Source organism: Taeniopygia guttata, chromosome 37 (genome assembly GCF_048771995.1).
Source record: "Taeniopygia guttata chromosome 37, bTaeGut7.mat, whole genome shotgun sequence".
In the NCBI taxonomy this organism is placed as follows: domain Eukaryota; kingdom Metazoa; phylum Chordata; class Aves; order Passeriformes; family Estrildidae; genus Taeniopygia; species Taeniopygia guttata.
In genome coordinates, this window is record NC_133062.1 from 4,432,873 (window position 1) to 4,454,576 (window position 21,704).

The window sequence follows — 21,704 nt, forward strand, 5'->3', positions numbered from 1 at the left end:
CAAATTCATCAAAAGCATCTAAAGCCTCACATTTTACTTCTGTTTTGAGGAATCTTGGGTTCCAGGAGATATCTGTGAGGATATAGGGGAGTTCGGGGGCTATTTGTTTTAGTTCTCTTTATTTCTTGGCACTCCAAAAGATGAGAGGGACTGATCTGTCTGCTCAAATCCACTCAGTGCCACTAAAAACTGCTGAATCGCACCCCAAAATTACTCGATTCCACCGCCTCTGAGGGTGAAATTGGGTTGGAAGGGGATTGGGCAATGCGGGATGCAAATCAGGAGGGTGAGATGAGCATTGGGTGGGGCGGGATGGGTGGGATGGGGATTGGGAGGTGTGAAATGGGGGAAGTACAGCTTGGGAAGGGGTCTTGATGTGCAGGAGGGGTCGCATGGGTAGAGGTCAGCATTTGGGAGGTGGGGTGAGGTCTGGAATGAGACAGCCAAAGTTTGGGTGTGATTAAGATAGGGGGAGCCCATTACTGAGTGAGTGTTTGAATAGTCTACATTCATGAGGAGCTGCTGGGGTGTCTCACATTCCTGAGGAAGTTTTGGGGCACTCCCCAGCTCTTGGGAAGCTTCCTGAGAGCAGCTCCATGGAGCCCCATGGCCAGGGGTGGTTGTCATGGGCCTGAGCTCAGAGCAGTGCCAGAGTCCATTGCCTCGGTGCTGAGAGCAGAGAAATGATGAATGGCCCCAGACATCTCCAGTGTGTGTGTGTGGAGGCCTGTGAGCTTACTGGGGAGAGGGCAAAAGCGATCCCCTGGAGAAATGCACCTTAGACTCTGGGCATTCCTCACAGCTCAGGGTGAGGACAGAAGCTTCCCCCATGGTGCTCTGCAGCACTATGTTAATTTGTCCCATTTCTGTCCCTATTGGCCCGTTGGCCTTTCCTACCCCTTTTACCCTGATATGTTCATGTTCTAGCAAGTTCTCCCTTCCCTATTTTCCCATTGGTTTATGTGCCCACCTATCAACCCTGCCATTCCCTATTAGTCCCTTTCCCTGTGTACCACCCCTAAACCCTGAGATCCCTGACGCTCTCCTCCAGCCCCTCTTTTCCCGTATTTACACCCTAAACCCTCCTTTGTCTTTGTCTTTAACCCCCAGAGCCCTGGAGCGTCAGACCCCGATAAACCCTCGTTGGAGCTCCATGCCTGGGCCCTCCCGTGTCCTCACTGCCGAGCTGCTCCGTGTGTGTGTGTGTGTGCTGGGCTCCCGTGGCTCTGCCCGTTAGCACAAAACACTCCCAGGGAAAGTTGTGCCGCCACCACCACAGACTGACAGTGTCCCTGGGGACCAAGAGGCCACTGTGACACTGTGGGACCAAGGAGAGCATTACTGCCCTGCCAGGCCTCATGGAACCAAGGATCCACTGTGACACTGCAGGGCCTTGGGGACCACGGTGACACTGTGACACTGCAGGGCCCAAGGATCCAAGGGACTTTGTGACACCAAGGGGTCCCATGGAACCAAAGGGACATTGTGACACTGGGAGACCTCATGGAATCATGGAGACCATTGGGACACTCTGGGGCCTCATGGAACCATGGTGACACCAAGTTGTCTGGGAGTGTTGATCTGCTGGAGGGTAGGAGGGCTCTGCACAGGGCCCTGGACAGGCTGGATCCAGGGCCCAAACCCAACAAGGTGAGGTTTAACAAGTCCAAGTGCCGGGTCCTGCACTTTGGCCACAACAACCCCAGCAGCACCACAGGCTGGGGACAGAGTGGCTGGACAGCAGCCAGGCAGAAAGGGACCTGCAGGGACTGATGGACAGCAGGCTGGACATGAGCCAGCCATGTGCCCAGGTGGCCAAGAAGGCCAATGGCTCCTGGCCTGGATCAGGAATGGTGTGACCAGCAGGACCAGGGCAGTGATTCTTCCCCTGTGCTGGGCACTGGTTGGGCAGCACCTCGAGTGCTGTGTCCAGTTCTGGGTCCCCAAATTAGGGCGGACAGGGAGAGGCTGGAGCGTGTCCAGAGAAGGGCAACAAGGCTGGGGAGGGATCTGGAACACAAGTCCTGTGAGGAGCGGCTGAAGGAGCTGGGGTTGTTTATCCAGCAGAAAAGAAGGGTCAGGAGAGACAAGGCAGTGTCAGGGCACAGGCTGGACTTGATGATCTCCAAGGTCTTTTCCAACCTTGCTGATTCTGGGATTCTCTGAATCCACCCTTGGAGCAGTTGCAGGAGGAGCCCTTGGCCGCCTCTTCAGAAGCTCCAGCAGCCCAGGTCCCTCAGCTTCTCCTCACAGCCCCAAAGCCCATCCTGTCAGTCCTGCAGAACCTCTCCAGCTCCTGGGGGTGGCAGCGCTGTGGCTGAAGCAGGGACAGGCCATGGAAATGAGCAGCAGCTTCTGCAGTGGGACAGGAAACTCCCAGCTGATGGGAACAAACTTTCTGGCTGACTGCAGAGGCCAGGACAAAGTTGAGTGGTTTCCCTTGCGTCCCCCAGCCCTTCCTGGCCCCAGGGGCTGATGGCATTTGTGCTCCCTCAGGTTCATGTCTCCACAGCAGCAGCATGGGGGTGCTCCCTCCTGCTGTGTGCAATGCAATCAGGGGCTGCTGAGCCAGTGCTGCCGTGTCTGTGCCTGCAAGGATGCGGCACCTCTGTGAGCTGGGGGAGAGGCCAGGGCTGCAGAGGGGGCATGTTGTTGGCAGCTCCATGAGGACGCACTGGGACGCTGCCCTGGGCTGTGCAGCGCACTGGGGATGGATCAGCCCCTGCTCTGCTGCTCCTTCCCGTCTCCCCCAGGGCCCTTGCAGAGCACCAGCCGTGCTGTTTGCCCCCAGCCTGCCCACGGGCAGCCTGGGGCTGCTCACGGGGGTTTTCTGTGCTGAGCATTGGCCTGGCCGTGTTCTTGAGAGAGCCTGGGCAAGGAGCCTGGAGCCCCCAGGCCCTGGCCTGAGGCGTCAGCGCTGCCCCAGCAGTGCCCATGGCCTGTCCCTGCTGCAGCCCCGGCACTGCCACCCCCAGGACTGTGCCCGGCCCCCAGAGCACTCAGGCCCTGCAGCAACACCAGGGCCACCAGGGCAGCAGGGCAGGGCCACGGGAGCAGCACTGGCAGCACCAAGTGCTGCTGCTCCTGGGCACAGCTGCTGTGCCAGCACAGATCTGCTCCCAGCTCTGCACACAGACATTGCTGCTGCAGCTCCAGGGAAGGCAACAAAAGGGCATCTCTGCAGAAAACTCTGTTGGGAGATCCTTTAGTTCCTTTAAAGTCACCAAGAGCACAGGCCCTCATTGGCACAGTCTGTGGCCACAGGGAAGGTAGAGTGAAACAAAATGAGAAATGGCACAAGGAATGGCATTTATTTGTGGACAACAGTAAATGTAAAACAAAGACTTCCAAGATGAAACCAACAAGAAGTATCAAAGATTAATTTTTTTCGAAGTGATTTGCAGAAATTGTCCAGCAGTTTAATGTTCCTGAAAGCATCCAGTCATCAGTGTCCACACTGCAGCCTTGAGCTCCTGGTTCCTCAGACTGTAGATGAGGGGGTTCAGGGCTGGAGGCACCACCGAGTACAGAACTGACAGGGCCAGATCCAGGGATGGGTAGGAAATCGAGGGGGGATTCAGATAGGCAACTGTGCCAGTGCTGAGGAACAGAGAGACCACAGCCAGGTGAGGGAGGCAGGTGGAAAAGGCTTTGTGCCGTCCCTGCTCAGAGGGGATCTTCAGCACAGCCCTGAAGATCTGCACATAGGAGAAAACAATGAACACATAACATCCAAAATATAGAAGAGCACTTAGCACAATAAGCCCAAATTCCCTGACTTTGATGTGTGAGCAGGAGATCTTGAGGATCTGTGGGATTTCACAGAAGAACTGTCCCAGGGCATTGCCGTGGCACAGGGGCAGGGAAAATGTATTGGCTGTGTGCAGCAGAGCACTGAGAAAGGCACTGGCCCAGGCAGCTGCTGCCATGTGGGCACAAGCTCTGCTGCCCAGGAGGGTCCCGTAGTGCAGGGGTTTGCAGATGGACACGTAGCGGTCGTAGCACATGATGGTCAGGAGGGAAAACTCTGCTGAGATGAAAAACATGAAGAAAAAGAGCTGAGCAGCACATCCTGTGTAGGAGATGGTGCTGGTGTCCCATAGGGAATTGTGCAGGGCTGTGGGGACAGTGGTGCAGATGGAGCCCAGGTCGCTGAGGGCCCGGTTGAGCAGGAAGAAGAACATGGGCGTGTGCAGGTGGTGGCCGCAGGCTACGGCGCTGATGATGAGGCCGTTGCCCAGGAGGGCAGCCAGGGAGATGCCCAGGAAGAGGCAGAAGTGCAGGAGCTGCAGCTGCCACGTGTCTGCCAGTGCCAGCAGGAGGAAGTGGCTGATGGAGCTGCTGTTGGACATTTGCTGTGGCTGCACATGGGCACCTGGTCATGGAGAAAGGACAGGGACAAGTCAGGAGAGGCTGCTCGGAGCCAAACCTGAGCCATTCCCTTCAGACTGTCCTGCTGGGACTCACCCACCCTTGTTCCTGCTCTGGGAAAACCTTCACCCAGGTCCCTGCCTGAGTTCCAGCTGTGCTGGCTGAGTGTGCCAGGAGCAGCCAGGCCTGTTTATGGGGGCTCTCGAGGAGCCATTCCTGCCCCGCTGCCCTGGGTTTGTGACCCTGTGGCAGAGGGACAAGGCTGCATATTCAGGATTTGTCAGCGGAATCACTCCTACTGCAGAAAGGGTTGGTACCATCTGCACTCAAACTTGTAAGGGAAATAGCAGGAGTTGGTTTTAGGAATTGATTTCCTACCCACACACCATTCCTGGCTCTCTGAGGTCAGAAATCCCCAGCATTCCTGCTGCACTCTGAGTTTGCCACTGAGAGATGTGAGAGGCAAAGGATTCCCTGTGGCTGAGGGAAGGTGAGGGGCTGGATGGGCTGGTTCCCCCAGCACTGCTCTGTTCAGCCCCCTCTGCTTCCCTGAGCATTTCCCTGGGCCTGGACATTCCCTCCTGAGAGGTGCCTTGTCCCTGCCAGCACTCACAGAGCCCATCCCACCCTGTGTGCCCTCGGCCCGGCCCTACAGAAACCTGCCTGTGTGCAGGGCCCTGGCTGGGGCAGGCTCTGTGTGCAGCTGGGCAAGGGCAGCTCAGGAGAGCCCTGCTGGGCCCTGCAGAGGTGATGCTGCTGCTGTCCAGGGCTGAGGAGTGGCTGAAGGCCCTTTGGGAGGCTCCCAGCAGAGAGACTGACCACCCAAAGTCACAGTTCTGGAGTCTCTGCAAATGTTCAAACATTCCTTTGATGATCCTGTGTGTCCCTTTCTACTCAGAATGTTCTGTGATTCTGGGATTACAATTCCTGTTCTGCTTCTCTCATCCCCCTGTTGTCTATAATCAAAACAGAAAAAAACCCTTGCCACAGTGTTAGAACAGTAAAGTAAAATCAGACCTTTATTGGAAGCTTCCAGGTGTCCCAGCTGAAATGGAGCATACCCAACCCCTGATGTAAACAATTTATTAAGGTCCATTATTTAGGATATTTAACAGGAACATCCAGTAGGAGATTCAGTTGCCCCAGTTATACACCCCTGGCTCAACCCATTGGAGTAGGTCCAAGGGCTTCTTTGCCTGAGTTTTTGTTATCTCTGTTCACATTCAAAAACCAAAATGTTCTTCTTGTAGGTCCTCTTCCTGATAATAAGACTATACAGAATTTCAGGAATGTATTTAGACAGTAGCTTATTGTTCTAAAATCTAAGAGAAAGGTTAGGAAATGTACTAGAGTTAATTAAGGATTATAATTATGTTAACTATATAATGGTAGTTTAAAATAGTTAATTAAAAGTTTAATAGAGCTAGGTAAGGATTATAGTTTTATAACTATATCATAGTAATTTACAGAACTGTGAATATATGACAAATATATGAAAAGCAAAAATCATTTTGTCATCACCCCAACATTTCCACCCTGCTCCAAGCAGGAAATTGAAAACACTCTCAGGAAAGCTCCTGACCTTTACAGCAATCCCAGGCTTACCTTCTTTGGGAAGTGCCCTCTGGAGCTGTGCCCAGGCTGGTCTGGAGCTGGGAGCAGCCCTGCCCCACCCAGCCCCTCTCAGCAGCAGCACCTGCCCTGCTCAGGGTGGCTCCTTCCCCCCACAGCTCCTGGCCAGCGCTGGGAGCAGCTCCAGGGCCGGCTGAGAGCTGTCCCTGGCAGGCAGCAGAGTCCCTGGCCCAGCACAGCGCCCTGGGCTGCAGGACCCTGCTCTGCAGGACAGCCCTGGGCACCCCTGGCTGCTCTGCACAGGAGATGAGCAGAGAATGCACTCACAGGGGCTGTGGGCATTGGGATGTTCCAGCTTTAGCAGATCGCTCCAGGAGCTGCAGCTGCATTGTCCTGCAGCCAGAGGTTCCTGTGCCAAGGGCTGGCAGTGATTCTGCCCCAGGCACTTCTCAGCCCCTTCCCAGCCCTGACTGATTGAAGCTCTCTGTGCCTCTGTGCTGTGCCCGGGCTGGCTGCAGGCAGTGCCCCGGCCCTGCTGGGCTGGGAGAAGAGCTGCTCAGCAAGAGAAATGTGCTTTTGAAGCTCTGCTTGGTTACCAGGATCACCCTCTGTGCCAGGAGCCCGGCCCAGCTCAGCAGCACAGACACAGCACAAGGACTTTAATGACCCTCTGGGGCTTTGTGCTCAGGCCCTGAACATCAGGCCCTGAGAGGGAGCTGCAGAAACCTCTCCAGAACTCCAAGTCAGAATCCAACTCCAAAGTTTCTTGGACTTTTAATGGGTCCCACTGAGGGACAGGACTGAGAAAGTGTCCCCAGGCCCCAGGCAGAGCAGAGAACTGGAGGCACTGATGACAGGTGGGGACAAAGAGAAGCCAAGTCTTGGTGCCCTGGGGCACAGCAGGGTCTGTGCCACCAAGGGCTGGGAGGAGACACCTTGTCCTGAGGCCCTGGGGCCTCCTGGCACAGCCCCAGCCAGGCTGGGCACTGTCACCCCCTGGTCCTGCCCTCAGCATCCCCCACTAGCCCACATCCCAGTGGCCTCAAGGATCTGCTGGAAGGAGTCCCTGGGGAGCCTTGGTCAGGAATGGCCCTGGGGGCTCCTTCATGCTCCCAGGGACTGCAGGTTTTTCAAAGGACTTTGGCTTTTGCTTTTGCCTTGCAGTCTCTGAGAGGTTTGTGCAATCCTGGCCTCCAATTATCTGCTGTAATTAGTCCCTGGAGAGGCTTTGTCAGTAACAACACTCAGTGGGGCCCATTAATGCTGCAAGGTACTTCAGTTCTTTTAAGGTACTTGGTGTTTCCCATTTGATCCAGACTCTGTGGCAGGTTTGTGCAATCATGGCCCCAATTATCTGCTTTAATGAGTCCCTTGAGAGCTTTGTGCTGACACTCAGTGGGGCTCATTCATACTTTTTGATACTCAACTTTTTTCAGGTACTTTGGATTTTCCTTTCCACACTGAGAGGTTTTTGTGCCATTTTGAGTCTCTGAGAGGTTTTTGTGCCATCCTGGCCTCCAGTTCTCTCCTCCACGGACTCCATGAGGAGCCTGTGTTGGAGATGGACCACAGTGGGTCCCATTAATGGCTGGTGTTTCCTCTGACTTGGACTGCTGGAAAGGTTTGTGCAATCTCCTCTCAGGCCCTGAGGTTCCAGGGCTCAGCTCCAAATGCACCACGGGGCTCATTAGAATAGAGGAAGCCCTGACAAAATATTCCTTTTCCTTGATTTTCCTCTGCTCTACTGCAGTTCATCAGGAAGTATCTGTAGTGGTTTTGGTTCACCAATTTGAGATTTCTTGGCCAATGCATCAGTTAGTGTGGTGGGTCCAGTGTTGGTTAATTACCAGTGCACTCACTAGAATATACTTACTCATATCCTTCTCTGCGATAGGATTAGGCAAAAGGCAAAATAGACTCAACAGTTTAAAAGAGCGTAAAGAAGTTTATTAACAGTAATTAAAATAATGAATAATAAGAATTTGAAGAAAAATTTCAGAACACTTCCTCTCTCCATACAACCTGACAATGTAAAGAGACAAAACCTAAAATTTTCATTCCGTTTGTCTTTCTTCAGTTCTCTTAGGGATAGTAGTTCCTCTTGTTAATGTTATGGAGACCACTCCACAAGAAAACAGTTATCTCATCGCTTTTCATTTCCATGAATAACAGCTGCCTTGGAAATTCTGCAGTCGTGAAGTCCCTCCCATTTTTTCACAGCCTTTCCCACAGCTGTGTTCGTGAGCCATGTCAACTTATGGGGTTTTAGTTTCAACATGAGCTGTTTAAGAGCAAAGGTTCTCTTCATCTATTTCTGAAATCATCTTCATCTCTGGGAACAGAGGTCTTCTTCTTCTCTCCCTGAGGGCACAGGGTCTCATCACTCTTCTCTTTTTTCTTTTCAAACTTCTCATGGGATCACAGCTACTGCAACATTTGCTTACTTTAGCATGGAGACCTTTGCTGAAACAAGTCATCTCCCCATACTTTTCAATGTATTATAGGGAAAAAGAGAGCCTGATTTATCAATGACATCCTTCTCCACAGCTTTACCAGAGGATTTCAGCCCCAAGATCAAGGGGGCATCTCCTCATCCCTCCCATCTGGGGCTCAAATTCCTCTTCACTGACCTCAGTGGGTTCATGTTGCTCCTCTGTGTGCCTGCCCTGTGTCCTTTTCTCTCGCTGCAGGGAGGATGGCAGCACTGGCAGAGTCAATATCTGCCCAGGGCTGCAGATGGTTCCGTGAGCCCGGCCGGGCTCGGTCCTTGCGGCCGGAGCTGTTTTCCCATGGAGGTTTCTGCAGCGGCTGCGCTGGGGCTGTGTCAGGCTGGGCCGCGCTGGGGCAGGGCCAGGATCTCAGCAGCCAGGCCAGAGCCCAGCAGCAGCACGGCCGGGGCCGATGGCTTCTCCTCCCCTGCCCGCTGGCTGCGGGCGAAGCCCAAGGGCGGCAGAGCCTCGGCCGAGCCGGCCCGGCCCGGGGCTGCTCCTGGGGCCCGGCGGATCCCGGCTGGGCCCGGGCTGGCGGCGGGGCAGGGCTCGGCAGCGGCCAGATGTCAGCACCCGCAGCCACGGCCCGGCCTCGGCCCCGCGGCCTCCCCTGCCCTGCCCGGCAGCCGATGGGGCCTGGCGGCTCCCTGGGAAGGGGCCCGGCCCCACGGCAGGAGCCGCCCGGCCCCACGGCCGAGACGGGGCTGGGCCGGCCTTGGCACCTCTTTGGGGCCAGAGGGGAGAGAGACCCAGCCAGGCTTTCTCATCTTCAGCTTGGGTCTGCACAGAGGCGTCTGCAGTTTGCTTAGTGGTTTAAGAGATTGTCAATCCTCAAAGCTAATTACTGATTGGTTTTTTTTGGCAGACACGGAGGAAATTGCTAGCAGCTTCTCTCAGGACATCACTTCTGCGATGCAAAACCACCACAGCAGCACAGAGCACAGAGCTCCTTTGTCCATATGTAGTGGCCATGTGCCCGAGGCCTCAAAATCCCACCTTGGGAGATCTCTGGGCCCTCTCCAAGGTGTTTTCAAATGAAAACATTCAGCTCAGAGTCTAAGAAAATCAAAAGGGGACAGGACCAGCCTGATCTGTCTGTCCTTGCTACTTTTCTCTGGGAGCAATCCTTGGATATATGGAAATTTAGAGGCCAAATTCTAAATTTGGCCATGATCCCTATGCAAGAATGCTGGTTCTTTTCGCATAGGAGGAAAGGAACATAGCTTCTCTGTTTCAGGGGCAGACAAGTGGTGACCACTAGTGGAGAAGGCCAGGCAGAGGTGGCAGGTTTTATTCTGAGAGATACCCTTACAAATAGGAAATTTTTTAGGGAGAATACCAATTTTGGCAATGGGCATCTGAAAAGACAGATGGTTCTTTTCCATACAGAGGAGAGCACTGAGCCCCAGTGCTCCAGGAACTGATGAGTGGCAGCCTTTGGCATTCCAACATCAGCCAGACCTGTCAGGTGGCCCCTGGCAGGCCAAGCCTGCCAGACCTGTTCCATGTTTCCTCACTTCCATGGGGCCCCACAGTGTCCCAATGGTCCCTTGCTTCCAGGAGGCCCTGAGGTGTCACAATGCCCCCTTGGTGACACCAGGCCCTGAAGGGTTGGACTGGTCTCCATGGTTCCATCAGGCCCCACAGAGCCATAATGGTCTCTGGGTCCATGAAGCCCCACGGTGTCACCATGGCCCCTTGGTTCCATGGGCTCCAGTGGTGCCACAATGATCCCCTTGGTTCCATGAGGTGCCCACAGTGTCACAGTGATCTCCATGGGAAGGGAAGAACCGAGCCCCAGTGTGGCAGGGGCAGCCACCAGAGGCCAAGGCCAGCCAGGCTTGATGGTGCTGGCAGATTTTGGCTGGGAGTAACCCTTGGATATACAGGATTCTAGAGGTGGAATCCCAATTTCAAATGTGGACACCTGGAGGAGAAGCCCAATTCTTTTCCATACAATGCACGGAACACCGGTGCTTGAGGGGCAGATGAAAGGCAGCCACCAGAGGCCTCAGGCCTCTGTGTCCTGGTAACTTTTGTCTGAAAGGAACCCTTGGATATAAGGAATTTTGAAGGTGGAACACCAATTTCGGCCATTTATCTATAGATAAGAAAGACAGTTCTTTTCCATAGGAAGGAAAGCACTGAGCCCAAGTGTTTCAAAAGCACAAGAGGAGAGAGGTGGCCCCTGGGAGGCTCAGCCAACCAGAACGGTTTGTCCTGGCAGTTTTTGTCATGGAGGAATCCTTGGACATATGGAATTTGGGAGGAGTAATCTCAATTTTGACCACGGACCCCTTGAGAAGAAAGACAGTTCTTTTCCATAGGAAGGAAAGCATCAAGCCCCAGTGTTTCAAGGCAGGTGAGAGGCAGCCCCCAGGAAGCCAAGGGCAGCCAGACCTGTCTGTCATGACTGATTTCACTTCAGAGCAATCCTTGGCTGTACAGTGTTTTGGAGGTGGAAACCCAGTTTTGGCCATGGGTACCTAGTAAGAATGGATGTTTTTTTCCTATAAGAATAAGAAGTGCAAAGTCCTGGTGTTCTGGAAGAAGATGAAAGGTGGCCACCCTTAGGCCAAGCCAGTGAGACCCTGGCACCTTTCGTCTGGGGGCTGTCCTTGGACAAAGGGCATTTCGGAGGTGGAATCTCACTTTTGGCCATGAGCACCCGGACAGGAAGATGAGTTCTTTTGCTTAGGAAGGAAAGCTCAGAGCCCCATGTTTCAGAGGCACATGAGTGCCAGCTCTCAGGAAGCCAAGGTCAGCCAGACTTGTCAGTCCTGGCAGCTTCTGTCTGGGAGCTATCCTTGGATATAGGGAATTCTAGAGGCAGATGCTGCATTGTGGCCATGGGTGCATAGCTGCATAGGTGGTTTTTCACATAAGAAAAAAAGCACATGGTCCCAGTGTTTGAAAAGCAGATGAGAGGTGGCCCCTGGTTGGCAAAGGCAGCCAGACCTGTTTCTCCTGGCAGATTTCATCTGGGAACAGTCTTTTGCAATATAAGGAAATTTGGAGGAGGAATCCCACTTTTGCCATGGTCCTGGAGGAGAAGGACAGTTCTCTCCCATAGGAAGGAAAGCCCAGAGCCCCAGTGCTTCAGGGGCAGATGAGAAGCAGCCCTCGACATGCCAAGGTCAGCTGGACCTGTCAGGTGGTCCCCAGGAGGCCCAGCCAGCCAGACCTGTTCCATGTTCCCTTGGTTCCATGGACCCCACAGTGTCACAAGGATCTCCTTGGTTCCATCAGGCCCTGGAGTGTCACAATGTTCCCCTTGCTTCTGCAGTGTCACAATGGCCCCGTGCTTCCATGAGGCCTTGCAATGTCACAATGGCTTCGTGGTTCCACAAAGCCCTGATGTGTCACAATGGCCCCTGGGCTCCGTGTGCCCTCGATGTGTCACAACGGCTCCTCTGTGACACTGCGGGCTGCACAAGGTCACCATGGACCCTTGGTTCCTTGGGGTCACCGAGTTTCACATTGTTCTCCTTGATTCCATGAGGCAGCACAGTGTCACGATGGCCCCTTGGTTCCATGAGGTTCCGTAGTGTCACCGTGGTGTCCTTGGACCTGCATTGTCACAAGTGACCTGTGGTAATCACATATCCTATGAGCAGAGAGAGCTCTCCCAGGATTTTCTGGGAAGCTGTGAGAAAGCTCAGAGAAAAGAATGAGAAACAATTCTTATCTTCACTTGCTGCACCTGTTGTTGTGCACATGTGGAATGTGTTATGGAGATTTGTTTACCAAAGGGCAATTTCTTAATTGGTCAATGGTGATGGTGTTTTGATTTCAATTAACCAATCTGGTTTTTCTGTATCTGTAGCAGTCAGAGGCCCTGTAAGGCCTCACTGGGGATCAGTTACCTAAGATAAGAAATCCTGAGTCATGATGACTGGACCAAAGAAGCCCCTCTTCCACATTTGGACCCTTGTTATCTCTCTGTAAGACCATGGCTCACATTCGCCCTGACCCTGGCAAGTGGACAATTTCCAACACTCCTGTACCCATTTCTGCCCAGTTTGGCAGAAGAGCTGTCACTGTCCCTTTGACAGGAGCTGCCAATAAAGACACGGCTGTGGAACCGCATACAGCCTTCTCTCTCTCTCATCCCTGTGTCTGTCGAGGCAGTTAGCGAGCAAAGAGCTGAAATCACTAAGAGCTGAATTCACCAAAGAGCTGAAATCACTCCAGAGCTGCTCGCTAAGTTTGCCCACGCCTGGGAGGCTGCCTGAGGGACCTGGACAGGCTGAGCCCATCAGCCCAGCGCTATCCGGGACACCAGCGGCAGCCGGGGTTGGACGGACCCCTGGGACCCCAGGTTGCATTACACTAACGGAGCACTGGCATCCTGGCACCCCTGAGAGCAGCATTCCTCATGAATTTACACTGCCTCGGGCAGCGATGGCCCCTTGAAGGTAACTCCTCCGTTGTAGAAGAAGTTTTCTGAAGAGGCATCCGATGAACCTCCATATCGCCATCCGGGATGAAATCTTCAGGAGTTGGACGGCAGACCACTCACCCAGCAGTTCCTTGACCCACATTCGGCTGAAGAAGTGTAGGTTTAAAACAGCCTTTTTGCGCGCTTTTATTTTGGGTCCCTTTTTAGTTTTTCTTTTTTTTTTTTTTCTTTTTTTTTTTTTTCCTTTTACTGCTGGGGTGGGGGGGGGAAGGGAACGATACTGAAATGGGATCAAAATCTAGTAAATTAAAATGATCCCAGAATGAGAGAGACTTATATTTACAAATCCTAGAAAACCTATCTGCTAACAGCTTTTCTTTCTCTAAAGGCAATCTTTCAAAAACCAACTTGAAAAAATTGATAAATAGATTATTTCCCCGTTTCCAGATACTAACACACCCACTATCGGTTTAGATTCTTTTTGGGACACAGTAGGGACAAGAATATACGCTCTCCAAACTAAGGAAGACGTTTCTGTAACAGTTTCTACCTCTATTTCACTCAATTACTAAAGCAGACTAAAAGACAAATTCTCTGCAGCTTCCTTCTGCTGAGGAAATTCCACCCTTATCTGTCTCAACAGACACTGTCCCTTCAAATGCTAATTTGCCAGATAACATTCCTCTCTCAGTGCCTGGGACGGGAAACACAGACATTGTACCACCCCACCCACCGCGGGGTCCGTGGAGCCCACCCATCCCTCGCTCCCCTCGGACGCGGCGAGCGCGGATTCCGCTCCGCGGTCCCGCAACACGCGGCGCGCTGCGCGCCCCGTGCCCCGCTCAGTGTTGGGCTGTACCTGTGTCGGTTTCCATCGGGAACGCCCTGCCTCACCCCAAAACCTCCGCGCAGCCCCCGTGACTCCCCCAGCCCTGCAGCCGTGCCTCCCAGCCCCGCTGCGGCTCTCCCCAGCCCGCTCCCATCCCTGCCTGCCTGCCCGCCGCAGCCCCGCCGTGATGGCAGCAGCTCCCCCAGCCCCACCGCCTCCTCTGCCCGCTCCTCCCTTGCCCTCATCCCCAAGCGCTGCACCCACCCACCCACCCTCAGCGCCCCCCGAGCGGCACCTCCGAGACCCCCACGGGGGCACCCCACTTCCCCACGCACCTCAGCCCTGCGCAGGCTGTGCCACAGTGGCGCTGCCATTGCCGCTCCACTGCTGCCTCCCTCTAGCCAAGCCCAGCCAGCTGCCCCCTCACACTCTGTCCAGCCCCCACACCCCTGCAAACCCTCGCTCCAAAACGCCCAAAAAAGCGTAGTGCACCTCCTGCTCGCTCTCACTCCTCCTCTGAGCACAGTGAGTCTGATAGTGACACAGGGGACACTGATCCATGGGCTCTAATCAAAATGGAAGCGACTTGGGCAGAGGATTGGGAACTGGCTCAGAGAATTTCTGCCTTCCCAGCAATTTATATAAAGGGGAAAAGAAGTGGGGCCACCACTAAAACAACGTGTGAACCTAACACAAATAAAGAACTGGTGCAACTATGAAATATAGCCAAAGAATAGGGTAGAAGTTCACCTATTTTCAGAAATTCCTGGAAGCTCTTTTCAGCACATATTTTGGTACCTCACAATCTTAAAAACATTGCTCACTGCCTTCTTTCCCCAGCAGAATATATGCTATGGGAAAGCCATTGGAAAAGACAACTTAAAACTTTATCAGACATCTATGCACAAGATGGAAATAGGCCAGATTTTACAGTCCAACAGCTGGCTGGAGAAGGGGATTTACAGAAACTCTGTGACCAAGCTGACACCTTGCCTCAGGAGCACTACAAGACTTGGCTATTGCAGCAAAAACCTCCTTGCTCCTTACCCCAGATGACTCTACCCCTACCCAGCACTTCTCTAGTATTAAACAAGGAGTAGATGAAAGCTTTATCAAGTTTGTAGACAGAACTAAAGATGCTCTGGAAAAACAGATAGAGAGCACAAGAGGCAAGAAAAGAACTATTGTGCCAGCATGCCTTGTCAAATGTAAATGAACAATGTAAAACAATTCTGAGACCCTACCCTTGGATACAGAACCCACCAGAGAGCAAATGGTGGAAAGCTGTACACGGCATTTGTCTTCTGAAAACACAGTGGCCCAAGCCGTTGCTAAGGGCATTGCAGAAGGAGTTTCTGGTGCAGTTGCAGCAGTAACTTCCAAAGACCAGGCCTGCTGCTATCACTGTGGGGAATTTGCACATTTTATAAAGGAATGTCCGGACAGGTCACCTACCCAAAACCCCCAAAACACCTACCAAAGACCCCAGAACCAGCAGCACTATCAGCAGCATTCGGGAAACTCCCAGTGGAGCGCAGCCAGGTCCCGTGCAAAGACAACAAATCAAAAGCCACCCAGACCCAACCATGCATCATCCCAGGAGATTCCAGGCCACCTGGAGAGGATCCAACCCACTGAGCAATACAGATGGGAACACGGCGCCAGTTGGTAACTGCTTTGTCCATTGACTTTAATAATAAGGATGTTTATTGTGTTCCCACAGGCAAGCATGAGCCAAAAGGTGGTTCTTTTGACATTTTAATTATAGGTGGCACTCTCCATAGCTCAGAGAAATCTTTGTTGTTCCAAAAGTACAAACAGTGCACCCAGGACAAGAAATCTCAGTCCAGCTGTGCTGCACGGACTCACAATTTTTCCTTTCATGAGGAATTCTGATCGCACAAGCCTTTCTACTCCCGAAGAATCACAGGGAACAGCTTCCTCTCAACCCTACAGAATGTGGGCACAAATTGTGGGACCAAGTAAGCCTAACATCGAGTGTGGTCTATGCTACAGAGGAGAGAAGATCCACCTCCCAGGGATGCTGGACACTGGTGCGGATGTGACCATCATCGCTCACTCGGAATGGCCGACACAGTGGGAACTACAACTGGTGCAATTACACCGCTCAGGTGATCTCTGCATCCTCTCTCCACCCCAAAGTATTACCCAAGGGAACGTTTCTCATCTGTGGTAACCGACTATGGGCTGGGAACCCCTCGCGGCTCCAGGGAGGTTCCTGTAGCCTTGGAAAACTTTCTACCCTTACTCCAAATATCACCTTGTTATGTAATTGGAAAAAAGAAAGCAAATTAAAACACTACAAAAGATCCTACACAGAATTTGATGAAAATTCCAATCCAAAATTATATGATGGAACAAACCAAAAAAGATTGCAGTCTCCCTCTTCCTACCCTGGGTAGCTGCAGCCCTTGGTGAAATAAATCACTTAGGGTGCTGGCTCAGTAAGTAAGCCAATGCTACCTCTGTCACCCTAAGTGATCTTTTAAAGGAAGAAGAAACCACGAGACTTCCTACTGCTAGCCCACGGACATGGCTGCCAAGACTTTGAAGGGATGCGTTGCATCAATCTCCCTTCACGCTCGGAATCCATCCACGCAAACATCCAGAAACTGAAGGAACTTGTGAAGGACTCAAAAGTAGAAAACAACCCAGACTGGGTCAATGACCTTTTTGGTGAGAGGGGATTAATGGGATAGGGTACATCTTTGTCTAAGGGAATTTTGTGGATTTTCATTGTAATTGTCATTGTGTTAGCTATGTTCTCATGCCTTGTCCACTGTTTTAAAAGAACTATAGGGCATGCCTTTTTCCTAAATACAGAAATTGGAGTTGTACCAGTCAGAGGCCCTGCAAGGCCTCCCTGGCGGTCACTCACCTAAGATAAGAAATGCCTAAGTCACGGTGACTGGACCAAAGAAGCCCCTCTTCTGCATTCAGACCCTTCTTATCTCTCTGTAAGGCTATTGGTCGTATTCTTCTCAACTCTGGCGACTGGACAATTTCCAACACACCCCAGTACCCCATATAAACACCCATTTCTATCCAGTTTGGCAGAAGAACTGTCACTGCATCCCTTCAGAGGAGCTGGCAATAAAGGACATCGCTGTGGAACCGCATACAGCCTTTTCCTCTCTCTATCCCTGTGTGTCTGCCAGAGGCACTTGTGAGCACAGAGCGAAATCACTGAGAGCTGAACTCACAGAGCTGAAATCACTCCAGAGGTGCTCGCTAAGTTGCCTGTGGCTGGGAGCTGAGCCGAGGGACCCAGACAGGCTGAGCCTGACAGCGCAGCGCTATCCGGACACCCACGGCAGTGGCAGCCCGGGGGTCAGATGGACCCCTGGGACCCCAGGCTGCATTAACCAGGAGTGACTGGGATCACAGAGGAACCATAAAGGAAGTTACTGCAATAATACTGGGACTATCTGGGAGTGACTGGAATCATACTGGGAGTGACTGGAATCATACTGGGTGACTTGGAGTGACTGGGACCTTACTGGGGGCAAATGGTACTGTAATGAGAGTGACTGGGTTCATACTGGGATCATACTGGGAAGGACTGGAACCATACTGGGAGTGCCTGGAACTATTATAGGGATGAATGGGAACACCTGGGAACATGCTGGGATCATGCTGGGATCACACTGGGAGTGACCAGGATGATACTGGGATCACACTGAGTGTAACTGGAAGTGACTGGGACCATACTGGGGGTGACTGGGAGCCACAGGGCCCATGCTGGGAGTGGCCTGGGGGGAACTGGGGGAACTGGCCCAGCTGGGGCTCAGGGTTGTTCTCCCCTAGGGCTGCCCCAGGTCCTGCTGCCACCCCTGGCCCCAGAGAGCTGAGGGACAGGGGAGAGCTGAGGGACAGGGGACAGGGACAGGGGACAGGGCACAGCTGAGGGACAGGGCACAGCCAGGGAACACGGCCTGGCCATGGGACACTGAGCCCCAGCACTTTGGGCTGTTGCCCTTGGGCTCCCAGCACAGGCCCAGGGGCAGAATCCCCTCCAGAAACTGTTGTTTGCTTTCAGCTCTGCTCTGGAACATTCCCCAGGAGCCCCTGCAGTGGCTGCAGCCCAGCCGGGTGCCCGGGGCCACCAAAGCCGCTCTGACAGTGCCCTCCTGCCCCGGGCAGGGCATGGAACACCCAAGGAAAGGCTCCTGCTGGGCTCAGGGCAAGGACAGGGCACTCCCCTGGTGCTGCCACAGGCACAGCAGAGCCAGCCTGGGCAAAGGATTGGGATCAATGTCCCATGGAATCCCCGCAGGGATTACTTCTCATTGCACTGCTCTCATTGCAATGGTCATCAATTCCAATCATTTCTCCATGGAATTCCCATGGCAGTGGGTTAGGGGGGGTCCATCCATGGAATTCTCACCTGACTGGGATGAGAGTGAGATCTGGCCATGGAAATTCCATGGCAATTCCTGCATTCCCAAGTTCCCCATTCCTGAATCCCCCATTCCCATAGGAATTGCCCTTCCCTTCCCACACCCACCTTTGTGCTCCAGAGCCTCCCGACCATATCTGATGTATTTTGGGGGCCTTTCCACACAGGTGTGTCCCAGGTAATGCTTCATCTGCTCCACTATGATCCCTTTGTGTTCCCAGCACCTCTGGGATATCCAGACGGCAGTGTTGGACACTGCAAAGCTCCTGGATCCCAGCTGGAAGGAGATGAAATCCCAGCCCTCATAGCCATACTGGTGGGATCCATGGATGCTCTGTTGGACAGGAGGTCACAGCTGGAAACCCCCTGCACTGTGTGGAGACCTGGGAACGAGGAGAGAACAGACCCATGGAGTCATGTCCCAGCCCCAGGGAGCCCCTTGGAGCTCCCTGGATTCCCATCCCAGCCCCACAGATCCCTCCCATCCCCAGAGATCCCATCCCAGCCCCTCAGAGTCCTCCATTCCCACAGATCCCAGCCCAGCCCCCAGCTCCCCCTACTCCCCCTGCTCTGGTTGTACCGGCCCCGTCTCCAGGTCACTGTCAGCCACGGGCCGGTTCCTGTCCTTGAGCAGGGTCTGGCTGTCCCAATATCCCAGCTCTGGCTGTCCCAATATCCCAGCTCTGGTTATCCCAATGTCCCAGCTCTGGCTGTCCCAGTATCCCAGCTCTGGCTATCCCAATATCCCAGTTCTGGCCATTCCAATGTCCCAGCTCTGGCTATCCCAATATCCCAGCTCTGGCTATCCCAATATCCCAGCTCTGGCTGTCCCAATATCCCAGCTCTGGCTGTCCCAATATCCCAGCTCTGGCTATCCCAATATCCCAGCTCTGACTATCCCAATATCCCAGCTCTGGCTATCCCAATATCCCAGCTCTGGCTATCCCAATATCCCAGCTCTGGCTATCCCAATATCCCAGCTCTGGCTATCCCAATATCCCAGCTCTGGCTGTCCCAATATCCCAGCTCAGCTCCCACCCCCATCCCCGGTGTCTGTGCCTCCATCCGGCCCCGCTCGCTGCCACAGCGCTCACGGGGGGTCCCGTCCACGTCCCCCACAATCAAGGACTGGGGGACCCCCGGGCCGGGCTCCGACAGCGCCACTTCCAGGAACTGCAGGGAGTGAAGAACTGGGGGGACACAGAGATTTGGGGGAGCTGAGGGGGCTGAGAGTGAGAGTTTGGGGTTCCAGGGGGTCCACAGGCCAAGGAAAGGGGGGACATGAAGAGCTGGCAGAGCTGGGAAGGAGGTTCAATGGCTGAGATCCAAGGAAAGGGGGTGCAGGGACTGGGAGAGCTGGGATGGGGTGTCCAGGGAATCCTGTGTCCAGGAAAGGGGGTGCCAGGGCTCCTGAGTGTGAGGAAAGGAGGAGCTGGGAAAGGCAGGAATGGGGGCCCAGGGGTCCCAGGTCAGGGAAAAGGGTGGGGCTGGGGGTTGGGAGATGTGGGGGATGGGAACATGTTGAGTTGGTGCCGGATAAGGGGGTGCAAGGGGGTCTCAGTGCCGGGCAAAGGGGTAAAAGGGTGTCTTGGTTCTCAGGAATGGGGGTGCAGGGGGGTCTCAGGGTCGCGGAAATGCGGGGGCAGGGATGGGGAGGTAGAAGGGAGTTCCAGGCATCCTTGAGCCCAGGAAAGGGGAGTCCAGGGTTTCCCAAAAAGGGGTACCAGGGTGGGGACACCCGGGGTGTTTGGGAAGGGGGAGTTCAGAGGGTCTCTGGCTTTGCACAAAGGTGGGGCTGGGGGCTGGGAAAGGCAGCAATGGGGGTCCAAGGTGTTCCAAGGCGTTCCAGGATCAGGCACACGGGAAATCTAGAGGCTGGGAGCAGGGAAAAGGGGAGCAGAGGGCCCTGATGTCCGGAAATGGGGGATTCAGGGGGGTCCCTGTGCAGGATAAGGGGAGCAGGGGGGGTCCCGGTGCCGGCAATGGCGATTCAGGGTCCCGGTGCCCGGGGTCCCACTCCCCCTCGCCCGCCAGGAGCGCCCCCAGCCCCAGCGCTGGAGCCACCACGCTGCTCCTCCTCACTCCCAGTATGATCCCAGTATGATCCCAATAGGATCAGTCACCCAGGAGCTGCTCCCAGTATGATCCCAGTACAACCCAGTCACTCCTGGCATCCCCCCACCCCTCTCTGCGTTCCGACCTGTCCCGGCTCCATCCCCGCCCCTCCCGCGGCTGCGGGGAGGAGGAGGAGGAGGGAGGAAGAGGCGGAGCGGCAGCGGGAGCAGCAGGAGGAGCGGGGAGGATGAACCGCGGGGCTCCGGCTCCGCCTGAACTCGCAGCACCCCGGGAGCATCGCCCCCATCCCGCAGGTGCCCGGGCAGGGGGAGCTGGCCCCAAATATCCCGGGGCTCCCTGGGTTTGGTGTTTTTGGGGGGATGTTTGGAGCTGGCGGGGCTCCAAGGCCGAGCCGCAGCTGCCCTCGGGGGGACATCGGGGGTCCCCGGGAGGTGTTTTTGGGGGGTCCCGGTGCGGGTGGCGGCAGAGCCCCGGCGGGGCCGGGGGGATGCGGGTCCCCCCGCGGTGCGGGTTGGGCTTCCCGGCCGGGCCCTCCGAGCTCTGCCGGGGCCGCGTGGGGACCCCGGATTTGGGGAGCCCCGGGAGAGCCGCGGCTTCCCTGGGCGGGAGCGCAGAGAGAGGAGAGCCCCAGGAGCCCCAGCGGGGACCCCGAGAGGGGGGACCCCTGGCAGTGCCGGCACCCGGCAATGGGGGTGCTGGGGCTGGAGGGGCGGCATGGCCGGGAAAGGGGTTCGGGGGTACCGGGGCCGCCAGGGGCTGCTCCCAGCAGGTGCCCAGTTCCTACCCCTATGTGCTTCCAGTTTCCTGGGCACTCCCAGGATGAGCCCAGTCAGTCCCAGTATCATCCTGGTCACTTCCCCTCACTCCCTGCAGGATCCCTGTTTCTCCCAGTATGAGTCCAGTCATTCTCAGTCATTCCCCATTATGACGCTATTTGCCCCCAGCAAGTCCCAGTTGCTCCCACTTTTCTCCGGTGTTTTCCCACTTCTCCCAGTTGCTCCTAGTATAGTCCCAGTCACTCCCAGTATGATCCCAGTATGAGTCCAGTATGATCCCAGTCTGCCCCAGCAGGGCCCCAGTCACTCACACTTGCCCCCAGCACATTCCCAGTGGCTCCCAGTGTGGTCCGAGTCACCACCTGTGTGTTCTTAGGTACTCCCAGTACATCCCAGTTGCCTGGAACATTCCCAGAGTCTTTGCCAGGCACTCCCAGTTACCTCAGCATGGTTCAGCTGCCCCCAGTTTTATCCCAGTCACTGCCAGTACATCCCAGTTGTCACCTGCATGACTCCTGTCATTCCCAGTTGCTCCCAGTTGCTCTCAGTGTGTGTGCATTTGGCTCCCAGCATGGGCCTCGCAGCTCCCAGTAACCCCCAGTCAGGGTCCCGTGGCACCCACTGTAATCCCAGTATGATCCCGGTCACTCCCAGTATGATGCCAGTGCCCCCCAGTGTGATCCCAGCTGCTCCCTGTCAATGCCGACATGACCCCAGTAACCACCAGTATGATCCCTATGACTCCCAGTCTCTCCCAGTATATCCCAGT

The 21,704-nt window shown here is 54.6% G+C and overlaps 1 pseudogene; it reads left to right on the forward strand.

Annotated features, from left to right (window-relative positions):
* LOC116807532 (uncharacterized) overlaps positions 1 to 21,704 on the forward strand; it is a 1,256,502-nt pseudogene that overhangs the window by 1,193,500 nt on the left and 41,298 nt on the right.